Source organism: Marmota marmota, unplaced genomic scaffold (genome assembly GCF_001458135.2).
Source record: "Marmota marmota marmota unplaced genomic scaffold, marMar, whole genome shotgun sequence".
In the NCBI taxonomy this organism is placed as follows: Eukaryota; Metazoa; Chordata; class Mammalia; order Rodentia; family Sciuridae; genus Marmota; species Marmota marmota.
The window spans coordinates 309,485-335,850 of record NW_026005980.1 but is presented as its reverse complement, the minus strand read 5'-3'; the positions used below and the strand labels follow the sequence as shown (position 1 = coordinate 335,850).

General features: G+C 34.4%; 1 long non-coding RNA gene across 1 annotated transcript in view; it reads right to left on the bottom strand.

The window, feature by feature from the left end:
- The window catches only part of LOC125614696, a 78,141-nt gene extending 67,104 nt beyond the window's left edge, over positions 1 to 11,037 (bottom strand). Inside the window, exon 1 of the long non-coding RNA XR_007345264.1 lies at positions 10,917 to 11,037. This is a non-coding gene — a long non-coding RNA (uncharacterized LOC125614696). The remainder of the gene's footprint in view (positions 1 to 10,916) is intronic.
- Between the last annotated feature and the right edge of the window lie 15,329 nt (positions 11,038 to 26,366).

Below are 26,366 nucleotides of genomic sequence, written 5' to 3'. Positions count from 1 at the left end.
GGGAGGGGAGGGGGGATAGTAGAGGATAGGAAAGGCAGCAGAACACAACAGACACTAGTATGGCAATATGTAAATCAATGGATGTGTAACTGATGTGATTCTGCAATCTGTATATGGGGTAAAAATGGGAGCTCATAACCCACTTGAATCAAAGTGTGAAATATGATATATCATGAACTATGTAATGTTTTGAACAGCCAACAATAAAAAATTAAAAAAAAATTCTCTCTCTCTTAAAAAAAATGAAATAGCTTGTAAGGATAACAATGTTATACTGCAAAACTTCATGAACTTTCATATTGCTTGCTGTGTGTGACTGACCAGTATGTGAAAAGCCTTGAGGATATGTGAAAAATATATTATAAATGTAACAGGGAGAACACTTGAGGTTTATTTTTTTTTTCCTTATTGTACACACATTCTGAGGCCAAATGAGGATCTTTATTAGAGGTCATTTCTCAAAGAAGAGATAATGATCATGAGGGAATAAATTAACCTAGATATTATGAAATAAATATAATATATGGTTGATTAAAATTGAGGACATAAATGGGCATTCCAAATCATTTGCTGAATCATTTCAATTACAGTTATTTAGTTATTTTAATGTTTTGTTTACTATCTGCATTAGAGACATCATTGACTTGCAATTCAGGAAAACAGTGTTAATTCTACCACTGAATTTATCAGGTTTTGTCACTTTGATATATTACTTATTGCCATAGGATCTCTTTTTCTTCAATGTATATATTTATAAATTTACACATTCTAGAAGGTTTTAGGAAGATAAAAGAAAATATGTATTAAAAGAGTAGGTAAAAAAAGCTCTTTAAAATTAATGTACCATTGCTACAGTTATTACATAGCATTTTCTTTTTAAGAATGTATTAACCAGCAATATGTACATAATAATAACATAATAACCAAATATGGTATAAACAAATAAACATAAATTAATAAATCTTATATGATTTATTTTATAATAATATTGGTAAAATATACTCAGAGGTGTAAATAAACATTTAAATAATGATACATGCACATGTCCATTTTTATTAAGGCATAGTGAAATATATCTATTTTTGTTATATACTTTTGTTCATGAAAGCATCATAAATATTATTGTAGCTGCACAAAATTAAAAATCCAAATTGTACATATCTCAGTAAATAAATGGCTTTTAGTGACTGAAATTTCTGAGTCTGTTTTGTGAAACACAAATACTCAGTAAAATATGCTCTGAAGAAAACCTCAATTTGAAAATGTAAAAACATAGAAAGGAGTATTTAGAGTTGTTTTACCGTGAGTTTAAATTGAAATAGTTTTGATACCCGAACAAATACTCTGAAGTTTTTACCCTTAAGAAATACATATGAGGGCTGGGGATGTGGCTCAAGCGGTAGCGCGCTCGCCTGCCATGCGTGCGGCCCGGGTTCGATCCTCAGCACCACATACAAACAAAGATGTTGTGTCTGCCGAGAACTGAAAAATAAATATTAAAAAAAATCTCTCTCTCTCTCTCTCTCTCTCTCTCTCTCTCTCTCTCTCCTCTTTCTTTAAAAAAAAAGAAATACATATGAAAGAGTACAGCAATTCTGTATCGAGTTATGCAAGCATAAGAGAAAGATGATAAGAATATTAAGTAAGCCTCAAAAACCTGAGGATCATTAAATAAATGAATTCTTGACAAGAAAATATCTAGACTCAATTTTGATATAAAGTCAAAACCAATAAGCATTCTAATTTACCAAATCTTAATGATTTAATATATTAAAGAAAAGAAATAAGAATTCCAAGCAAAGACTTGAGAAATGGGTGTGCACAGCAAGATTTAACCTCAGAAAATTTTATACATCTCCTGTGTCTGCCCATGTGTCTCTCTCACGACTTTCCACTGTGACACCAAAAACAAAAACAATGAAGAACAAGTTTTTGTGTAATTATATTTAGGTCTTAAAACAGTTAAAGAAAATGGCTAGCTCTCTTTATCTATTTTTAGTAGTAATTTGCCTTAGTATTTCCTCAATAATTAATGATCACCCTGTGCTTGTTGCTCATAATATAGAATGTGTAGAACCACCGAGAATGAGGCTCTGAAGACTACTATTTGAATAATGTCAGAACAAAAAGTGCCATAGAACAGTAAGAACTAAAAAACAAGGCCAAAGCCAGTGCAGGACCACACAGCATGTAGGGCTATCTCAAGGTGGAGTGGAGGTGGTCTATGAGGTCTGACCTCCCTTAGCCAATGCAAAGGACAGACTAGTATACACTGTATTAGAAAATATTTTTCTTCAAATCTTATATTTTAATGGATACATGGTAAGAATCCAGAAGTAAAATAAACTAGCACATTTACATTCATTTCTGGGATACTTTTACTTCTGGTTAACTAGATTAGCTAATTTTAATGCCTTTCACTATGTCCTAATTGATATTTTAGCTATGGTAGATAACTTTTTCTTTTTTCAATGTTTATCAGGTAATTTACAAAGGATTCCATTACAGAATACAGTCATTTAAAAAAATTAATGATGAAATTGTTCAAAACACATACACAGTAATATCACAGGATATGAAGTCTGTGTAGACTCCATAGTCTTTATGTTTAGTTCCTAGTTTAAAGAAAGGTTGACTGGCTTCGAAGTTTAGCGTGAAATCTTATCTCAAAAAACTTGAAAGAACTTCTCCTGTGTCTTTAGACAGGGAGACTGGCAGTAACTCAGGGACAACTGTGGGTTTGGCACCTTTATTCATGATCACTTTTTCCTTTGTGGAAGACTGTAAACTCTTTGAAGATACACATTCCCACTCAGCAGTAGGAAATTTTACTTTTTCATGTTTTATTTCCCCTTTTCCATATCTCATTTCTCTCATTTTAGAATTATGTTAGGGAAATTTATTCTCCTGGTCCTATCTTCTGTTTTTTCTCTGAAGAATCTTTTCAATATTATCTTCCAGGTTTTTAATAGCCACCTATTTTAAATTTTTTTTAATCTTTTTTTAAATATACAAATTATCTGTGTTAATTTTTGAGTTTTGCACCTGGTGAGGTATGATTCATTGGGCTTAGGTTTGAAAAAAGATAGTCTTTAAGTTAATAAAGTTTCAATCATATGTATTAAGATAAAGAAACTTAGTTTTAAAATTACCCAGTTTTCTATAATATTTTAAGTCCAATACTTTAAATGAAAAATATTTAAAATAAATTAATTTTCTTTCTCATTTGGCAATCTTAATTAAGGCATAATGACTCATTCTATTCTTCCTATAATTTTATTTTATGAAATATGCTTTGTCATTTATTATTCATATTAAATTATTAATAGAAATTCATCACTGGTTAAGAGACATGAGTCAGCCAAGAGGCAAGTTAAATATAAATTCAAGTTTTTCTCCATACACAAAATAACTTTCCGAGTATAATTTATGATTGGAAAAAAAGCCTTCAAGATGGCAAGTAGCACAAACAAGTTTACTGAAGGCTAAAACTGACTCTGAAGGTGCATGCCTCTCCCACAGCACACCACCATGAAGTGAAGGTTTCTAAGGCCTGGGAAACTAACTGGGGGTATTTTTGATGGGGACAAGTTCTCTTGTGATACTAACAAATTGTAGAGGGAAAATGACTCTAAAGCCCATGAAATGCAGGAACCCCAGAGTTCTGAGAACTATCGCAGGTGTAAGCCACCCAGGAGACCTGCCTGACCATTAGATCTTTTTCACTTTAGACCTTTTAGATTGGAAAATAAACATTGATTATATAAATCACTGAGATGTGGGGTTCTAAACAACATTTATTTTCTCAACTATGCAGTCTAAAACATTACTCCTAATGGATTGAAGCACATGTCTCTGGGACATATTTTTCAATGCTTTTTAATTTTATTAAAATATATACTTAATGTGCCACATTCTTTTCCAAATTTCTTAAGAAACAATGTCAAAGATTTGACATTATGCTTCACCATACTTAGGGAGTCACTTCAAGAAGTGTAGAGTCATTCCAATCATGCCAAAATGATATCATATTTACATAAAGAGTGAGATTTTAAGTTATTTGTGGTATAAGAAACAGATTCTATTCAAAACATTAGCAAAAGAGATGAAGTCCTGATATATAAAAATAAAATCAGTTTAAAAAATACTCCAAGCTGGATATGGTGGCAAATGCCTGTAATCTTGGTTGGCTCTAGGGGCTAAGGCATGAGAATTGCAAGCTCAAAGCCAGTCTCAGAAATTCTGCAAGATTCAGTCTCAAAAAAAAAAAAAAAAATTCCTGGGATTTGGCTCAGTAGTTAAGCACCTATGGATTCAATTCCTGATTTAAATAGTAATACTAATAATAATTCTAAGTGACATCTTGAGAAACACAATAAAAATTTGTAACTGAACATCTTTTTTCCAGTGGTATTGGGGATTGAACCCAGGACCTTATGCATGTGAGGCAAGCACTCTACCAACTGAGCTATATACCCAGTCCTATGACTGGACATGTTACTAGACTCTAGCTTCCTTCTGTGACTTTTGTGCTTTTGCTATTCCTTCTCTTATTCTATACTTTCTGCCCAAATTTTCTCCAGAAACAACAACAACAACAACAACAACAAAAAAACTCACTCCTTCCACAAATTATATTCATAAAGGACAATTTCTGGAACATCTTCACCCCTTTGGTAAGGATTGTCAAGTCTTCTATTATGAGTTAAAAACTCTATCCTTTTTTTTTTAATTCTGTTCTACTGCCTGTTTTTCTGTCCTTCTGTTCAAAATTGTGATTAATAACTGCATAGTTACAATTATGGTCTACATTGCTTCCTTGGCTTAGAACAATTAAGCCTTTTGCACACTTATGTCTAAACCGCAATACTCATGCTTTGATTTTTCTTTGGGTTCAGCTACATCACCAGGATGGTTACAGATCTTAATGCAAGCAGTATCTGTTTGATCTGGTCCTGGCTTCTTCCCTCCCATGTATGGTGTTCAAAAATTTTTGTGCGTGGTGAGACTCTTAGTGGGGTTACATCTCATATACCAATTTTGATGTAATGAGATGGTTTTTTTTTTTTTTGAAAATGTAGTGGATATGATAAGTAGATGTGACACTGGGACTCATGGAGATAAGTGACTGCAGTGTCTACCTGTCTTGCTATGAGATCTTCTTCATGGTATAAAAACATTGTCTTATTTTCTGTTTATAAAACTTAAATTGATGGAGTATACAAACCAAACTTCATTTAGTTCTGATCTCAAAAGTTATGACCACTACATATCTACATTGTAGAGAACACTTGCTGTTTTTAAGGGCTACTTTACTTTAGGGAACTCTGAAAAAAATTTTTTTATAACATATAAGTAAAGAAAACAATACTGGTCATGTTCAAATTTTCCAGTAAAATCTGAGAGCAATTATTAATGATTGACAGATAATCAACCTGAGATTCCCAGGGTTTAACTGAAGTGATATATCATAGTTTATAAAGTTATTAAGTGAGAAAACCTAAGATTAAAATGAAATCTAGCTAAGGTTTTACACCTAAAAAATACTACAATATTCACAAAGTCTTACACCTAATAAATTATGAGGCAAGACTATTACTTTATTGGCTTCTCCATTTAATATTTTCAATTTACAAACATTTTATTAGAAGAAATAATGGTACTTCTGATGACAAATATATAAGAAAATATTCAACAACTTCAACATCCACAATGTTCAATAGAAACCATGTAAAGTAGAATTTTTATATCTTTTTATCAGATTTTTAGAAAAAGCATTTATAATCTGATAGTTAAAAGCATTTTTTGAATTGTGCTACTATAAACATTGTTGTAGCTGCATTCTTGTAGAATGCTGTGATGTCCTTCAGTATATGAATTGATAAAGCAAATGTTATTTTTATACAATATAGGATATTGCTCATCATTAAAGAAAATGAAATCATTGCAAATGCAGGTAAATGGATGGAATTGAAGAATACTATGCTAAATGAAGTAAGCCAATCCCTCAAAACCAAATGCTAAATGTTTTCTCTGGTATGTAATGGAAAGGAGGGAGAAGCATGGGAGGAATAGACAAACTATAGATAAGGCAGTGGGGAGGAAGGGGAAGAAAGGGAGCATGGGGATAGGAAAGGGTTGAAATGAGATGGATGTATTTACCCTAAGTACATGTATGAAGACATGAATGGTGTGATTCTATGTTGTGTATAAGAGATATGAAAAATTGTACTCTGTATGTGTAGTATGAATTACAATGCATTCTACTGTCATATATAACAAATTAGAATAAAATCTAAAAATTACTTTATAAAAGACTGTGAGCAAATTCAGAGGAAATAAAATATTTAAAAACAAAAATAAAAATAAAAAAGCATGTTTATATATGTTGAAAATGTTTTATATATTCCATTGTGGAGTTTGTTATACCCAAGAATAACTGTAACATATTATGCAAAAAAAGCAAATACTTTTGAAGCAACTATAATATATTCATTTGTTAAAAAAGTAATATAGTCTCTCATTTAAATCTATTCTTTGAGTGAGAGAGAGAAAAACAAAATACAAAGCATGATTAAGAAAGTAAATCAAAATAGGTAGAAGTGAAAAACTAAATGTACAAACGAAGAAAGAAGTCTTAAGTACTAGAGAGAGAATCCATGCTAGAAATAAGAAAAGTAGTGAATGCATGATAAGACTTTGAGGAATGACAGGTTATTTATCCTCTGATAAATCTCTGAAAACTTATTTTCTTGGGAGAAAGATAACATATAAAACTATTTCTCATAAGTTTAGACATGATTTTGTAATTACTTTTCCATGAAAGTTTATTAAATAATATCAATACTAGATACTTTCTGGAATTTTTCTCCAAGTCAATCAAATATTTTATATATTTTAGAATGTGTGTGTCAAATATTTTATATATTTTAGAATGTGTGTGCATGTGCACTCTAGAACACTATGTATAAATGTATATATGTATATAAGTTTTATCTAAGGTTAACGTTTATATGTATGTAAAATAACTTGATTCTTTTGTATTTTTCTAAATATAATGGTACATAAAATATTTTTGTAGAAAATATAATGTGAGTGATCTGTTTACTTTTATTTTAAAGTGTCTGAATTTTTTTACATGACTGGCTTTACAAAGCCAGTCATTTCTATATTTTAAATAAAAGATGTGTTTGAATAAAAGCATTTTAAGAAAGCCTCCACTCAATGATGTATAAAATTCCCTATTAAAGAGTATTGGCAATTTTTAATTTTTTTTAGTAGAAAATGTTTCCCATAAAAAGAAGCAATGTATGTTAGCCCACCACAGTACTAAAATTGCTTTTAATATAAACCTATGGCAGGGATGCTAAAAATATTATATTTCAAAGCACAATGGATCTCAAACATCAAATAAAACTCTAGCCTTAATGAAACCAAAACAAAAGATTTTACCAGCATTTTCTGTTTACCACAGAGCCTTCTCTCAAAGAAGTAGGAAATCCTATGCTAAATATTTCATAGCATACTCTTGGTGTCAACATTTCCTATCCTTCTATAACAATCACTGGAGTTCCAGATTTCCCCTCACGGTCAGAATTCTATTTTCTTCTATAGAGTATGCTCACAAAGCAAAACAAAGAGGAGTTCATGGAAAAGGACTTTTCACTCATATTTTCCTTACTGTCTTTTTTTTCTGGAAACAAACAGAAGGCACCTGTCTTCAAAATTGCTTTCAAACCATAGTTTACTACACTTTTCTAATCCCGATATTGGACTGCATCAATTTCTTCTGTGGGAGCCAGTGTTGAGGGTCTTCTGCTGCCAAACAAAGGCCTCACAAGCCATGTGGAATGTGGATAAGCCATGTCATGTCTTGTGAGCTGCATGGCTTACACATTTGCTTTCCAAAGGAGTCAACTTGATGTGATCTAAAAGGTCCTGTAATATATAAATTCTGATTTTCTTAGAAACTGGCCATCTTTATTCAGCTCAACTAGTGTGCTGCTCCTAATGGTCTCTGCATTAATATTAGTGCAACACAAAAGAGCATTATTTTCCACCTGTTTCAATCCAAATATTCATCAGGACTACTTCAGGATTTTTTGTATAAAAATCCCCCCTCTTATATAGGTTAATATACCAGTGGATTAAAAGGCCCTATTCTTACAGCTTTATGACTCTAATTAGCTTGAATGCTTAAAATGGACTTAAGTTATAAACCATGCTGTTTTGTTGCAGTAAATGGTATTGTGTGTGTGTATCAAATCACTGTATCAATGTGAAGTAAATGTATGGATACTTAGATCAAGACAGCAGAGGCATGGGTGAGAAATTCTACACATCAAAAAAAGAGTTGAAAGACCTGGGTTTGTGCCTGGAGCTGGGATTGTGACTCAATGGTAGAACACTTGCTTAGGATGTTTGAGGCACAAGGTTCCATCTAAGTACTTCATATAAATAAATGAACAAAATAAAGGCCCATCAACATCCAAAAATGTATATAAATAAAGAAAGTGCTTAAGTACTTTCTCAGAATTAGTCTATGCAGTTTTAAGAAAATAAGAACAAAATGAAATGTTTCACCCCTTGTAGAAAAGCTATTACCTTCAATAAAGTGATTCTTATACATTTATTTCTTCTTTGTTATCCTGTTAGGAAATTACAACATGTTAACAATTCAGTTGTATGTTATCAGCCAAAAGAATGATTGAATATCAGAGTTTTTCTTCCTATGCAAAAATCACCACCCTTACTGTTATTATAGGAGAAATTAATAAACACAGAAAGATTGGCTATTCTCACAAAGTTTATGTAATCATGTTACTCTAAATTATATTTATATAATCAGTTATGATTTGCTACCAATGCAGATGTCTTGTTACCATTTGGAACACATGAAGAGGTGATGAATTGATGGCTGTTTCAGTTTCAAGAGAAACATTTCCTATAAGGGTGTCTGTATTTTTTCAAGAGGATAAAACAAGAACAGTAAGGACTTATTGATTCCTGATCCATTCAAAAATAACTGAGAAAGAAGGGTGATATCACTTAGAAAAGGTGCACAAGTTTATAAACCACTTTTTAAAAAAATCATATTAAAATAGACACAAAGAACTACAGATCCAGTTAAGACAAAATCAGCTACTCCAGGCAATAAAACTACAGGAGATATCACAATATCAATACTTGAGAAATAGTGCCACTTGTTATCTGATCATATCACTCACTGAAACATTATGCAGGAGAATCAGAGCCAGTATAAACACTCCCAGAACCATTTAGAGCACACTATTCTTTAAGACCTCAGAAGTAAATGTTAGCTAGAACCTACTGACATACTAAATTTTTTTATTATCACAAAGGTGAACTTATATATTCTGCTTTACAACACTCCTGGCAAGCCAAAGAACAGGGTAAATTTATTACCTACAGCACCATAATGCTCACAAAGAGCTCTGTATTATTCATAAGACTGCATTATTTTGTGGCATAATAATGCTGATAAATTATAAAAAAAAAACATATTATTTTCCAATTTATAACATTGTTTTATACATATCAATACATTATGTTGTAGCCAGCAAAGTACATATTATTACTGACAGCTGTTGACATGATTCAATAAAGCCCCAAGGGGTTTCACTGATAATCCTAAATCACAACTACTTTTCCAAATAAAAAGCCACTTCTATCTCTCAAATATTTAGAGGAGGTTTGCAGAAATGTCAGTTGTTCATAAGGAAGAAACTTGGGCAGAAGCCCTAAGAAACCAGTGTAATTTTCTAAGTAAGTTTAGTGGGGAGGAGAGGGAGTCTTGTATATTAAAGAGTAAGCCCTCTGTAGAAAATGGAGTTTCTCATGTGAAGATTAATAAGTCTAATTTTGGAAAGAGAGTTTCTGTCAGAGTTTGCTAGTATTTTATTTGGTTTCTTATCTTTCTCTTATTGTGTCAGATGGTGAAGTGCCTAATTTTAAAACCACATTTTGAGATGAATGTCCTTAAAAAAGTTTAGAGAATTTTCTATTGACTTAGAATTCCTCTGCAGTTTTCAGTTTTGCAAGTCATATTAAAATAGGCAGACTGCATAACCAAATGTTATTCGGATGTCTTCAAATAAATTTAATAATTTCTTTTTTTATTCCATGTACAAAGGAATAATTTAATTACAACCAGTAAAAGATGAGAGTAATTGGTTCTTTACACAAAGAAAAAAATTTTAGACATCAAGAACTCTATAAATACAATTTTGAGCTGAAATATGGGTGGGCTCCTCCTGCCCTGGCTGGCCCCAGCGTGACTCCAGCGTGACTCCAGCACACATGCCCACCCAGAAAGTTAAGTCAGGGGGGAGCTAGCTTGGCGCTTCTGAGGCCGGACCCGGGCTCCCCGCCCTCACTGCGGCCCGCCCCTGGATCTCCGCCCCCACCGCGGCCCCGCCCCCTGCTCCCCGCCCCCACTGCTGCCAGCCCCGGCTCCAACCCCAGGTCTGTCCAGCTCTGCTGGAGCCGCCGCTGCCCTGCACGCTGCAGCTCCTTCCTGTCAGTCCCCATTGTGAGGCGCCCCTAGTCCCCGACCCTGGCGCTGACACGGGCGACCGCCTGCCAGGCGGGGCTCCCCTCCTCCTCCTTCTCCACCTCCTCCTCCAAGAGGCTCAGCCCGCTGGCTGCCTCTGATACTCCCCTTCACACACCCCCAGCACTTCTTGAGTCCTGCCTCCCCTCACCCATCTCTCACCTACGCTGAAGCCGCAAAACGTTCTCGGGAGTCACCTGCCCAGCGCAGCGGGCTGCCCTCCGGAGAGCCTGAGCCTAGGCTGTCTCGACCCCGCACCGGTCTGGGCAGCAGCCACTCGCTTCTCCAGTGGGGGCCTCGCCTATGCGCGGACCCCGCCTCCCCGCCTGTCCTCGGGGCTCACCTCTAGCCTGCGCCGCGGGTTGCAGCCTCCGCCCGCCTCACGCTCAGAGACTGTCTCCCGAGCTCTCCAGAGGTGCTAGAGCGCTGCAGCGGTGCTCGCACCAAATAACAGCCCTCTAGGGNGACATTGTAGCTAAGATAAAGATTAGTTTCCAACTACAGGTAGATGCAAAGTATTATTGAATTAAATAGTTTTTATTTAAGTTTCTTTACAAAAGTCTTTTTTTTTTCTTTTCTTAAGTCACTTTGTTCTCAGGTTAGAGTATTAACAGCAGATGCTTCCAGTTCATGGGAAATATAATTTTTTTAAACAACAACAAAAAAAGAATTATTTGAATGAATACTAATGCTGTTAAGGGAGGAAAAAAAAGATTTGTTGAGACACATAAGGAAAATTGACAATATTAAAATCATGTTTAGGATAGACTAGAAAGAAATATGTGTGGGTATAGGAGGTGGAGAGGTGGGGCAATTTTCCATGGGCCATCGAAGTATTTCAGTATCTCTCCACAAAATTAAAAGTAATATTAATTTTAAAAAAACTCATAAGGAGAAAAAGAGCTTCTGAAGCCGTCAACATTTTTCTTTTTCTTTAGTCTCCACCTTAGAACCTAAAAGATTTTATGCTGCTATTTTCTACCAAATCCAATGAGGGTTCTGCAGGCTTGTGGGGGAAAGGCATTTTCAAATTTTTAAAAATCTTTCTGGATGATTTGCACTTATTCTTTTATTAATTATGATTTCTTTCTAGTCTATCCTAAACATGATTTTAATATTGTCAATTTTCCTTATGTGTCTCAACAAATCTTTTTTTTCCTCCCTTAACAGCATTAGTATTCATTCAAATAATTCTTTTTTTGTTGTTGTTTAAAAAAATTATATTTCCCATGAACTGGAAGCATCTGCTGTTAATACTCTAACCTGAGAACAAAGTGACTTAAGAAAAGAAAAAAAAAAGACTTTTGTAAAGAAACTTAAATAAAAACTATTTAATTCAATAATAGTTTGCATCTACCTATAGTTGGAAACTAATCTTTATCTTAGCTACAATGTCCATTATTTGAATACAGTGAACATTGGCTCTTTCTCCCTCACCTGCCCAAGCCATTCCCATGCTGATGCCATCTTCCCCACTCAGTCTTGAAATTTTCCCCAGGTTCTAGGGTTCCAGGCCCAAGAATTCCTAGAAGAGAAACTGGTTTGGTGTCAGGGTCTGCTCGGTCTTTTTCTTGGCCTAATGTGGGGGCAGAATTTTTCCTCCTTGCTGCCCCTCTCCATATGTCTTCACACAAAAGGAGTGATATGAATGAAACAGGAATTTTTGAATGGCCATACTGTGCTAAGGGTGGCAATAATTGGTGGTGGCACAACACTAGTGGCCCTTGTCCCCTGGGCAATAGAGAGTGTACCACCTTCATGCTGTCAGAAGGAGATGGGGAAAGGCAGGTGCACAAGGATGGTTGTGCTCTGGGCCAGGCTGGGCTCAGGTGGGTGCCAATGTGTGTTTTAGCTTCCCTGAAGTGAGCCAGGGAAGCTAAAAGTGGTGGGAGGTAGGCACCAGGGTATGAGCCCAAGGCCTTAATAGACCCAGGGATCCTGGGAGCTCAGGACAGGGTTATTCACATATGGGTAGCTCTCCATTAGATGGCAGTAGAGGGGCTGTGGGTTACCTGAGAAGGCCAGGGTCATGACCACTTTTTAGGCTACAGGGTGGGGTGGGGTAGGGGCAGTAAAAATGGATGTTATGGTGCCCAAAAAATGTATGTGTGGTAGGAGGGCTTAACATGATCTTCAATTATGTAAATGCACTTCAAACTTTCATTAGGATATATATAGATAGATAGATATAGATATAGATATAGATAGATATAGATATATAGATATATAGATATATAGATATAGATATAGGTATAGGTATAGATAGATAGATATAAATGGATATATACTCCTGGTATGTATCTTTGGGATATACACATGAGATACCTTCATAACCATGTTTATTGTGGTACTATTCACAATAATATATGGAATCAACATAGCTGCATTTCAAAAGACAAATGTAGGGAAAAAAAGTGTTATATACACACAATGGACCTATATTTTGTGATAAGGAAGAATGAAACATCTCATTTGCAGAACAATTTATGGAATTAGATATTACTGTGTCACATAAAATTAGTTATGAAAATATTTGTACCATACAAATTCTCTCACTTGTGCAAACTATAGGAAGGGCAATGAGAAGAAGAAAAAGACAGATTATTTGTAAAATATAATGGGATGAGAGAGAGAGAGAGGGGGGGGGCATCAAAAGAGGTGTATTCAATCAAAGCCTGATATATGCAAGTATGCAAATAGAATAGTCAAACTCATTAATTCTAGATTTGATGTAATTGAAGCATTAATGTACAAATATAAATAAAATGCAAGTTCAGTAACTTTAAGGAAAAAAACTATGTGCAAGTTCTGAAACTAAAACTGGTACAAACAACAATACTTGAATATTTTAATAGCAATGACATTGACAATGATTTCTGGGAAATGACATACATCAGTCAGTTGCACATTCTATCACAAAATACCTGAAGAAACCAATTTAGAAAGAAACATGACTCATGTACCTTAGTTTTTGGTGTTGAATAGCATGGTGCCTTCCTTGCTCAGTTCTGGAGATGGCCCTGAATTGTGGCACACTCTGGTGAGACCATGTGTGCAAGAAAATGCTCACACCTCAAACCAGGAAGAAAATAGAGATCACAGTTGGGTTACACACTCTAATTAATGGGCAGGCCCACTGACCTAAGGACCTACACCTTCACCCTTCCAATGGTCTCACCACCAACCAGTTGCACCACTGGGAGACCAGACATTTAATACATTGGCCTTTAGGGTACATTCAATATTTGTTTTTTTTTTTTTTTTTTTTTTTTTTAACAAGATACCAGAAGCATGAGCCACAATACAGAAATAGAGAAGCAAGACTCGGTCAAAACTCAAAGATCATGCTTAGCAAAGAATACAAGAGTGAAAAGGGAGCAGATTGGTAGAATAGATTCCCAAACCAGATATATTAGCATATTACCAAACCAGATATTCCCAAACAAGGAGTTAATATCCAAAGTACAGTTCTAACTCAAAAACAAGTAATAAATGAAAACCCAATTGAAAATGGTCAAAAAATCAGAAAAGATATTTACTCCAAAATGTGTAGAAATGAAAAAAATTGTATAAAAAGTGTTCCACATTAGCACAACAGACACTAGGATGGCAATTTGTAAATCAATGGATGTGTAACTGATGTGATTCTGCAATCTGTGTATGGGGTGACGGTGGGAGTTCATAACCCACTTGAATCAAAGTGTCGAATATGATATGTCAAGAAATTTGTAATGTTTTGAACAACCCACAATAAAAAAATAAAAAAAAGTGTTCCACATTAAGAATCATCATGATAATTACTATCAAAATTATAATTATATTAAATAAAATCTACTAAGAAGGCTATCATTGAAAAATGTGTGGTCCAGGGTTTGGGGAAGTTTGGACACTTCTTTACTGGATTTTTAGTTTTGGCCATGCAGGTATTTACATATATATGTCATATATATTTGTTAAGAGGAGAGATCTTATTAAAATATTTTTTATCATGATGAAAAATTACAATCAATATAGTAAAGTTAAGGGTATATCCTCAGGTAATAGATTGAATTATGATGGTTACATGATTTTGAATATTTACATGAAAATAAATAATTTTTTAGATTGTCTGAATATTTGGATGTGTAAACTTTAACCAAAAAAACTGTTTTAAAATATTTAAAATAAGATACTCAGCATTTCTACTTTCAGTGGAAATAAAAATGTTTGCACGTATATATGTGCAACTATTCATAACTTTAAAATTTAGTTTATAAATATATCTTTTTTAATTTCTTTATTTAGTTGTAGATAATTGCTATACCTTTATTTATTATGTGGTGCTGAGGATCGCACACAGTGCCTCACACATACAAGGCAAGTGCTCCACCACTGAGCCACCACTCCCGTCTGACACAAGTATATCTTTGTAGTACAATGTAGTAATTTGACACATATATTGATAAGAATGGTGTAATTAGCATTTTGCCTCCTCAAATACTTATTATTTCTCATTGTTTATCACATTTACTTTCTTCTAGTCATATTGAATCATATCATATATTATTGTAGATATACAATAGAACACAAGAACTAGTCAATCCTACCTGTGTTTGTTTCCATTTTAAAATTTGCCTACAACTAAAGTTTCCAAATGTTCAGCACTTTTTTTTACATATTCATAAAATGTCAAATTATTCAGACATAATGAAAGTGATGCCTGTGTTCCCAGCAGCTTGGGAGGAGGAGGCAGGAGGATCATAATTTAAATCCAGCCTCAGCCACTTAGAAACATCCTAAGAAAATTAGAGAGACTCTGTCCCAAAATAAAAGAGATAAAAGGGGTAGGGATGTGATTCAGTGATAAAGTGCCCATGGGTTTCATCCCTGGTGCAAAGAAAATAAATAAATAGATTAAATAAAATAAGTAAACTGCTTATTCACAGAAAAACATGGATGAATCAAAACACTATTTTGAACAAAAACATAGACATCAAAGTGTATATTATGAGAGACTGGGATTTTGCCTCAGTGATAGAGTGATCATCTAGCACATGTGAGGCACCGGGTTAAAACCTCAGTGTCACATATAAATGAAATAAAGATATTGTGTCCACCTACAACTAGAAAATAAATATTTAGAAAAGAAATATTTTAAAAACTGTATATCATGATTATATTCAGTTGAAAATGTTTCATTAGTGATTAAATTAATACGTTGATCAAAACAGAGCAAAGTTGCATATGATCAACGCAGTTGAAAATTGTACTAGTTTTTTTTTCATTAGTGAATATGACTCTCATGATCACAGTGTTGAATCCTGCAGAAGAGGAACAGTTACTGGTTTGGTTTGGTCCCAGGTAAATTTGGGGATGATCCCCTGGTTTATGTTGTAGCTAGTGGATCCATGGTTACTTTGGAGAGTCCTGTGGTGAATAGACGCCTTGGAGGACCTAAAATTCTCTGTGGAGATTGAATTTAGGTTAAAATATGACAAGCTTAGTGAGTTGAAACTGAAGTTATTTTCTCCCAATAACCTGAGGCCACAAGTTAGTTATTACAACCTCTATAGAAGGTGTAGGTAGGCCTACCTATCATCACTTTATTGGTGAGTATTTTTTTTCCTCACTCAGAATTACTCCATCAGTTGACTTTTAGGTATGATGTGAAAAACAGCCTGAAGAAAAGTAAAACTTTCTGCATAGATTAAAAGAAAAAAAAGGGAACTCATGGACAAGTTGAATGCTTTTTTAAAGAGTATGAAGGAACTGTCATTCTTAGAGAATGGCAGGATGCAGAAAGTTCTTTTCATTATCTCCAGCGTAATAAATGCTTAAAGAAAAGCAAAAGATCACCCAGTCAATTCTAATGGAGGAATAACCTTCTCTGGTATAAAGACTAAGTGAGTAAATATCCAAATATCAAAGATGTCGTGATGGAAATGCTAAATATACTGACATTCATTAGAGGTCAGGAAAGTCACATTACAAAGAGTTTTTTTTTTCCAAACCTTCAAAAAAGACAAGTGCTATGTACTGATGTTTGTGTGGGCTCTTTCTTGTCCAGTGAGGGGTTCCATGGAAAAGTGTAAAAGAGACTGTGGCTGTGAAGTCTCTAATCAAGACCTCTGGAGACCAAGCAGGAAGGGGGTCTCATTTTATTGTGCAGTTACCATGTATATATACTCAGGCAGTAGCTTAGCAGATTACAGGCAGCCACCAATGCAATTTCTGGCCAACTATCCCTACAGAGACCAACTAAGGAGTGGGCAATGGATCAAGAGCAGGGACTGCAACACATAGCCTCATGCTTAGGGCTGTGCATAAGGGGTAAGTGGTTTGCTGCTCACATAACCTAGCATGGGAGAGTGGTTTGCCACTCAGACACTCTTAATGTATGGCATGAATGCAGTATTCCTTGAACTTGTCCTCACAGATGTTCTCTAAGATATCATTGTGGTCTCACCTCTACTAAGGTTTCTTGAGGTTCCAGGTTGTGCCATACTTCTGGTCTCTTTCAGATGAGATCATTGTGGTCAGGTGATGCAGGAGTGCATCAACTTCATGACAGGAGTTTTGCTACCTTCACATGGGGACATGGCAGCAAGTCTGCTTATAAATAATTGATGCTTGAATTCTCCTTGGACTTGCATTCTTTATCAGAGAGCATTAAGTTATCACTTTCTGGCAGTAAATTCTCATCTATCAGCATTAAGATAAATATGGTGTATTAAAGATTAAACATTTTCATTCAAAATTAAATTTAATCAAACTATGCTCATGTTAGGATTTTGTAATTATTAGTTTTATTAGATGTATTATTTGGTAATTTATGATATATATTCTCCCTGTGACAGAACAGCTAGTTCAATGACCTTGTGGGCCTTCTTTGCCTCGGGAGGATCCAAGTTGGGTGCAGCTCTGACTTGAGAACATGTCAGCAGGAGGAAATCTCCTGTCTGTTCTTAAAGTCTGTGAAGGGTCTTTGCCACAGCTTCATTAGAATTTGATGTTAGTAATCTAGCAAAAAAGTGCTCACATTTTGGACTGTTCCCAAGTGAGTTGCTCTTTACTTCCTCACAAAATATTTCAGAAAATAATCTTGCAAAACTGTTTATCATTGAGGGGTTTATTGGGCAGAAGCCATATGGAGATGTGATAATTTTTAAAAATTCAGGGTATTTTTCAGAGAGAAATCCCTACATAGATGTAGAGGGTAAAACACATATATTATGAAAAAACATACTAATATCAGGATTGTTAAGTTGATGAACTGGGAACAGGCCAGTTCCACCTGAGCCATGTTGGAGCCTAATGTGAATGGCAAAAATATAAATATTTTGTAAATAATATGCTATTAATTTTTAAAGGAATGATTTATAATTTATGTTATCTATATATTACAATTATAAAATGCATGATTTCATTAGGAGCCAATAACAATACTGTTTTTCTAGTGTTGTTTTCTCAATGGTCACAACTCCTAAGTTAAAGAAATACTTTCCCCTAAGAATATATAATTGAAGAAAAGGGAGTCAATAGATGTCCTTTAAAATGCAATTTAATATTGCTTAGGGGCCAGCCATTTCTGTCTTAATATAACAGTGGCTAAAATTCAGATATAACAATATGTGCATTCATTCGTGGTGTATTCCTTTTACTACATGATCACTGCAGGAAGATATTTCTGCTCAAAGGAAACTGAGAAATATCCACAGCACTGTGTCTCATTTCACTGTCTCAGCACCTGACACCTCTCACTGTTAGTGAATGGTCTCTGAAGGTTTCTCTCACATGCTCATGATGTTATTGCCAGAGTTGATATATTTAGGCCTGAATGGTGTCTCTTATTTGGGGAATGAGCACACAGTAGTTATTATCGTGGTGAAAGGGCACAGAAGTTGTGAGTGCCTACATGACATGTGGCACAGTGATGGCAGAGGAGTGTATTTTAATTGGGAATTTGAAAGCATTTTTAAGTGAGGAGACTTGAGACAGCAACCCTTTAACTGGCATTTAAATATTAAGGGCTGTGGAGGTCACAAAGATCTGCAGTTGAGGGCAATCAGGGCTTCAGCTATAAATGGGATGAGTCTTACAGAAGTAAGGTTACTGCCACAGAGCTTTCCAGCAAGGTGCTAATTTCACAGAAAATACATTGGGCCCAATAGTGAAAAGGGCACTCAAAATTCATTCTCAACCATCCCAAAAAACTTTTCCATGGTGACATACATAATTCTGTCCCCACATATTGTGATGTTAATTGTGCAGGATCTCCATGTTACTGTTTGTATAAACATGGACAAGAATACCTCAGATGACCCCTCACAGAGTTGAAGGGTTTGATATGAATTTCCTCAGTATCACAATGCAGTCTGGAGTGTTGCCCCTGGAAACATAATGTCAACTTTTATTTGACTTGAAGCCCGGCACTGCAATTGGGTATTTAATTCTTCAGTCTTTCCCAAGGTATCTTATGCCCTTCACTATCAGATTACCTAGAGGCAATTAAATATCTCATTAAAGGCTTCTGAGGTTCTGTCTCATAGTTTTCATGTTATCAGCCACTGACTTTATTGAATTCAATGTCCAGTGCTGAAGAAATTTAATATATATTAGCTACAAAATACAAGATACAACGTATATGCAAATAGAATGTGCTTTAAAAAAAAAATATCCAGAATCTCCTTAACCTCAGCAAGAATAGTTATTCAAAACTATTTTCTTATTTGGTTCTCCTGGAGATCATACAAAATCATATTTATTATAATCCCTTATCATAGATGTAAAAATTGAGTTTCAGAAGTTACCCATTCTGGACACACAATTCTTGAGTGCAAGGGCCATTACACAATTTACCTTACAATGAAGATACATTATGAATTGCAGCTCCATGAGTCAGTTTAAAGATTTTGGGCCAGTGAGCTTTGTAAACACAAGGAACCAAAGAGTAGTTTAAGCAGGGGAGTAATATGATTAGATTTGTGCTCTTAAAACATTACTCTAGTGATAATATGAGCCACTCAACTTTTTTTTTAGAAAACTAGGCTTGCTTCAAAACTTCTCATGAGGGAGGTGCAACACTATTTTTCCAAAGAGAAACTAACAGATTCCAAAATACAAGTACTAACAAATTAGAAAATGAAAGGAAAATTTTATTATATGCAGTAAAAATAATAGTTGATTTGGTACAGGAGTCACCTATCACACAATAACACTTTATGACACATGGTATTCTCTGAGACACCAACTCCATTCTGTCACTTAGGGGGTCTTTCATATATGGTCTTTGTTTCATTAATTTATTGAAATACCAAATATTTCTTGTTCTAGGTGCTTCTTTATGTACATTAGATTCAATGGAGAAAAAAAGGACACAAGTTTTCTGCTGTCTGGAAACATCCATTTATCTGAGATACAGAATTTTTTTCAATATAATAAATTACATAAAATGTTTGGAAATAAGTGTTATTGAAGTAAAACAATAAAGTAAGAGAAATTTGGAATGTCCCCTCATGGCAGAAATCAAGTGATGCTAACAAATCAGAAAAAAAATAATTTCAACAAGAAATGAAAGGAACTGAAATGTCCTCTGCAGTGCAAAATTCATGAGAAATTTTATGATGAGTACAAAGTTCCATTGTAGCACACTGTTTTCAACTGACAGAATTGTTACTCTAAAAATCTGTGTTTATATTTATACATGCTTTACGATTGTGTGTGTATTTGTATATTTGTGTGTATTTGTATATTTGTGTGTGTGTGTGTGTGTGTGTGTGTGAGAGAGAGAGAGAGAGAGAGAGAGAGAGAGAGAGAGAGAGAGAGAAAGAGATTCTTAAAAGGCTTAGGTAAGAAAAATTTTGAAAATATGATGTCAATAGTTAAAAATGACCTGACATACTGTTTCACCATTATTTCCACAATAACCAAATTTAGGGCTTTATGTTATTGTTGTTGTTGGTGGTGGCGGTGGTATGTGTCTTATTTCAGCAGCATTCACTGCTTGTAACAAAGTGGGCTTGAGTCATGTTCTTCTAGTACCTATTCTAAAAACACCCCAATCTCCTAAATGTTGGAGATTGCTGGAGCATTAGTTTTCTAAGTGTTGTCTGAGTGCCAGAAGCTTCAGACTCATAGGTTGGCTAAGAATTCCCATGCACAAGAATTATCTGGAGTCAGGGTGGTAGTAGTGGTTTTCTGCTTGGCCAGTTTCCTCATTAGCCTAGAAGGTAAGAGGGATTCTGACAAAGGACATCATAGGAGTCAGTGCCTTTACCAGAATCAGAGGGGGCCTTCCAGAGAGGTGCTTAAAATCCTGTGATTGGAAGAGTCCATTCTAGAACAGAACTCTTAAAAGTAGCACCTGATAGCTGTATCCACACTACCCTATTTTATTTATTTATTTATTCTTTTAAACAAAAATTTATATCAGAACACAGTTACCACAATGTATTTGTGGCAAAGTACTAGATTTGAACTCTAAATGGGTCATATTATCCATAATATTTGCACCTGGTGATTTATAGATCATCACTATTCAATATTGTTTGCTATTAGGTAAATGTCTTGTGTCTATCCTGTCTAATCCAGTAGCTTCAAGCACATGATATTTTGGCATATAGATCCTGTGACAAGAAAAAACTGAGTTTGTCAATTTGATGGATTATATGGCCAATGGCCACAACATTGGGGATCATCATTCTAGGACACTAAGGCAGAAAATGGAAACATTTTCTTTAAAAAACTGGAAAAAGACAGGGATGCCCTCTTTCACCACTTCTATTTAATATAATTCTTGAAACACTGGCCAGAGCAATTAGACAGATGAAAGAAATTACATGGATATGGACAGGTAAAGAAGAACTCAAATTAGCACTATTTGCTGACAATATAATTCTATACCTAGAAGACTCAACACATTCCACCAGAAAACTGCTAGAACTAGTAAATGAAGTCAGTAAAGTAGCAGGATACAAAATCAACACACATAAATCAAAGGCATTTCTGTATATCAATGAAAAATCCTCTGCAAAGAAAATGAGAAAACTACTCATTTAGAATAGTATAAAATTACAAAATCTTTGGGAATCAACCTAACAAGAGCTGAAAGATCTCTACAATGAAAACTACAGAACCCTGAGATAAAAGATCAAAGAAGATATGAGAATATGGAAAGATCTAATTTTTTTCTTGAATAAGCAGAATTAATATTGTCAAAATGACCACACTACCAATAGCACTATAAGGATTTAATGCAATTTCAATCAAAATCCCAATGACATTCCTCATAGACATAGAAAAAAAGCAGTCATGAAATTTATCTGGCAAAATAAGAGACCCAGGATAGCTAAAGCAATTTTTAACAAGAAAAGTAAAGTAGGTGGCATCACTATATTGTATCTCAAACTATGCTACAGATCAATAATAATAAAAAACAGTATGGTGTTGGCAACAAAATAGACTTGTAGACCAATGGTACAGAATAGGTAACACAGAGACTAACCCCCCATAATTACAGTTATTATATATAATATATATATATATATAATATATATATATTATATAATATATATATATTTGAGAGAGAGAGAGAATATTTTAATATTTATTTTTTAGTTTTCAGTGAACACAACATCTTTATTTTATTTTTATGTGGTGCTGAGGATCGAACCCAGTGCCCCATGCATGCCAGGCGAGCGTGCTACTGCTTGAGTCACATCCCCAGGCCCCAGTTTTCTTATATTTGACAAAAGACATCAAAAATATACATTGGAGTAAAGATATCCTCTTCAAAATATAATGATGGGAAAATTGGAAATTTATATACAATAAAATTAAATTAAAACCCTATCTCTCACCATGCAAAAAACTCAACCAAATTTGAATCAAGGACCTAGAAATTAAACCAGAGACACTGTGTCTATTAGAAGAAAAAGTACCCCCAAATCTATCTGATTAGTGCCTGACTTTCTTAATATGTCTTCAAAGCAGTATGATTAATATTAAGTAACAATAAATAGTATGGATTTCAATTAAAAAGCATATTTTCAGCAAAAGAAACAATCAGAGAAGTAAATAGAGAGCCTACGAATTGGGAAAAAAATTCTTACCACATGCACATCAGATATAGTACTAATTTATAGAGTATATAAAGAACTCAAAAATCTGAAAACCAAAAGAACAAATAACCCAATCAATAAATGAGCTAAAGAACTGAACAGACACTTCTCAGAAGATGATATCCAATCAATTGACACATATATAAAAAATTGCTCAACATTTCTAGCAATTAGATAAATGAAAATCAAAACTACTCTATGACTTCATCTTATACCAGTTATTTAAGAATCAAAACAACAATAATTTTTGGTGAGGATGTGGGTAAAAGGCACACTCCTACAATGCTGTTGGGACTTAAAATTGGTGCAGCCAATCTGGAAAGTGGTATGGCGATTCCTTGGAAAAAATTGGAATGGAACCACCATTTGACACAGTGATCCCACTCCTTGTTCTTACACAAAAGACTTAAAAACCGCATACTACAGGGACACAGTCACATCAATATTTATAGCAGCATAATTTATAATAGCTAAAATGTGGAACCAACATAGATACCCTTCAGTAGATGAATAGAAAAAGAAAATATGGTATATATACACATTGAAATAGTATTCAGGAATAAAAGAGAATAAAATCATGACTTTTGCCAAAAAAAAAAAATGATGGAACTGAAGAATATAATGCTAAGTAAAATTTGCAAATCCCCCCAAAACAAATGCCAAATTATTTCTCAGATTTAAGGATGCTAATTCATAACATTATGTGGGAGGGAACAGAATCAGAGGATTACATAAACTTCAGATAAGAAAAAGGAGAAGAGGGTAGGGAGGGGAAGGAAGGGGGCACAGAGGTAAAAAAGACAGTGAAATGTAATTGTTAGCATTAGCCTAAGTACATGTATGAAGCCATACAAGATATGATTCTACTTTTTGTACAACCAGAGATATGAAAAATTGTGCTCAATTTATGTAATAAATGAGGGAAGTTGATTTGATATTCTACTTTGATAAAATTTAGAAGATGCAGAACATAAAGGAGATAATGAGAGGTGCTTGGGTCTATGTTGACTGGGTGGCAGATGAGGTAATGGGTAGGGTTGGCTGTAGAGTTTAGCTTCTTTAAATAAGAATTTATGCATGCTGAGAGACTGGCACAGTGTCATTCTGAGAATACGTGTTTTGCTAGTTTGGAAAAAGGGGGAAAAGTGGTTATATAGAACACAAGTCAAGCATGAATACATGTAATACGAATTGTAATACATCATGTTGTCATATACAAAAATAATTTTAAAAATACATACATAAAAAAACCAGAAAATGTATATTAGGTTACTAAGTGGTGTCCTAATTTGAGCAATCCCCAACATCTTATTCATACATAATGATTCTCTTAAAAATTTAATAATTCATTTTAAAAGAAAATTTAAAATACTACCTTCAAAGATAATAACATTTGACAGAAGTAGATTTTGGTGGTTGAGTTTTTTGTTGTTGTTTTGTTTCACTTTTTCATTGATAATATGACTTACTTTGAACATTCAAGTGTTGTCTAGTGAAAGCACTGAGCCTTTATAGGTACTTTCTGTTTGCTAAAAAGTTATTGATGGTGAGTGGGGGTTGGTAGAAACTACAGTGTTTGCAGTGAGCTGGCCTTGAGGGATGGCATCCTTCCTATCTCAGGGCAGACTGTAATTCAAGAATGATGGGAGATTCAAAAATGGGAAGTGTGTTTAGGGTAGGAATATGCACTGGCATTCATAGTTCAACCCATAGAATGTGTAGTATGGGTTTGCAGGTGAAGTCAAGAGAGAGCCAGTTAACTAAGGGCAGTATGGAAAAGTACAGCTACAGAGGCTAGCAATTTTTAGGTAACTTGGCTCTTATACAGAAAAGCCTTCCCTACACACAGAAACACAGGTCAATCCTCTCTGCCTAGTTCCCCACACAGAGGTCTGATGTGTTTTCTGCTCTAAGAAACCTCACACATATACTTGCCTTGTGCTATATATAACCTCTTTTTTCACATTTCTGCAAATTAGCAAAACACATATTCTCAGAGTGATACTATGCAAGTCTATCAGCACCCACACATGCTTATTGCAATAAGCTGAACTCTACTGCAAACCCTACCCATTACCTCATCTGCCACCCAGTCAACATGGACCCAAGCACCTCTCATTATTCCCTTTATTTTCTGCATTTTCTAAATTATAGCAAAGTGGGCAATCAACTGAACTTCACCATGGCAACCAGGAATTTGATGGTTCCACCTATAGCACATCCCTGAAAACATGGTGTGGGGAGACTCTTTTCATTCTTTTTTCTATCAGCTCCAAAGAGCATCATTAGTTCTATACCCCCATCCCCTCCAAATAAAACCAAGGCCTACAAAAAGGACAGTTCCACAATTTCAAAACATAGAGGAAACTAAATAGGCTTTCTGTCAAAAAAATAATAAGGAAATGAAGAAATAAATTAGAAAAACCAGTATGACATGCTACCTGTTTATTGCTCACCACAACTGCTTTCACAAGAAAACACTCTAAGGTTTTGAAATAATGGTGAAGATGGTGTTTGTAGCTCTGCATAGAGAGCACATTCCTAACTGAGATACTCAGTGTGGCCATTGCTTTCTCATAAATACAAGGTTTGGAGTGTCCAATTTGTTTTAACAGCGTTTTTCTCTCTCTCCTTTTTTTTTTAAGTTAAGTCTAATGTGGATTGTTTTGCAAAATGAGAAAATGTTAAATGGTAACTCTTACATTTGTAATGTAGTAGTTGTCTACTAAGTGAAAGATAACTTAAATAGCTAAAGTGTTCTAATAGCTTCTTCATTGAGGTATACCTAAAATTATATGCACACGTTTATCCTATTAGGAGTATGTTTTGATATATGTATACACCATGGATCAATTTCAAAATTCTAAGGAATGCTTCTGCTTATATAAATCAAACTACTCAGTGCTTTTTGGGGGGGGGGCTAACTTATTTTATTTAGTATAATTATTTTGATACTCATCTATGTTCTGAGTGTTTCATTAGTGTCATTTAGTCCTCACTTGTTAGAATTCAATATTTTTTTATCCAAATGCTTCAAATGAGACTATCCAAAGAGATTTAGATATTGCAACTTTATTTTAAGAGTGAGAGAGATAGAAATATCTTGTGGATGGCATTCTTATTTATTAAAATCTTTCTTCCATTTAATTTAAATTGTCACTAACATGTTATAATTTATGAAGTGTCAAAAAGAGGTATACAATATCAAGACATATATGTGTGCATATCTATGAGGCTTGCAGGGAGGATATCCTTGTTCACTTTACAATTTTTTTTGCAGTTTTCTTTTTATCTAGGAAAGGTTTAGATAAAAAACATCCAAGTGATAGCACAAGCAGATCAATAGAAAGTGTCTAGTCGGCTGAGAAGACTTCATCTAGTATTGACAAACATTGGCAAGTGTCATCACTTTAATATGAAACCTGGTTTAAGATATCTAGTTGCTTGTGTGTGACATCTGAAAATTGAATGTATGTATTAACAAAATGATTTTAAAAATATAAATACATTTGGTTGTTGTCATTTGCATGATAATTAGTGACTATTTGGGGAGGTTAGGGATTGAACCCAAGGACACATCCCCAAAATTTTATTTATTTATTTATTTTAATTTTCATAAAGTGTGGTTATCACAAAGTTGTGTGGGGTTTCACTAAGTTTCTAAGCATGTGTTTTTTAAAATTTATGATCCTCTT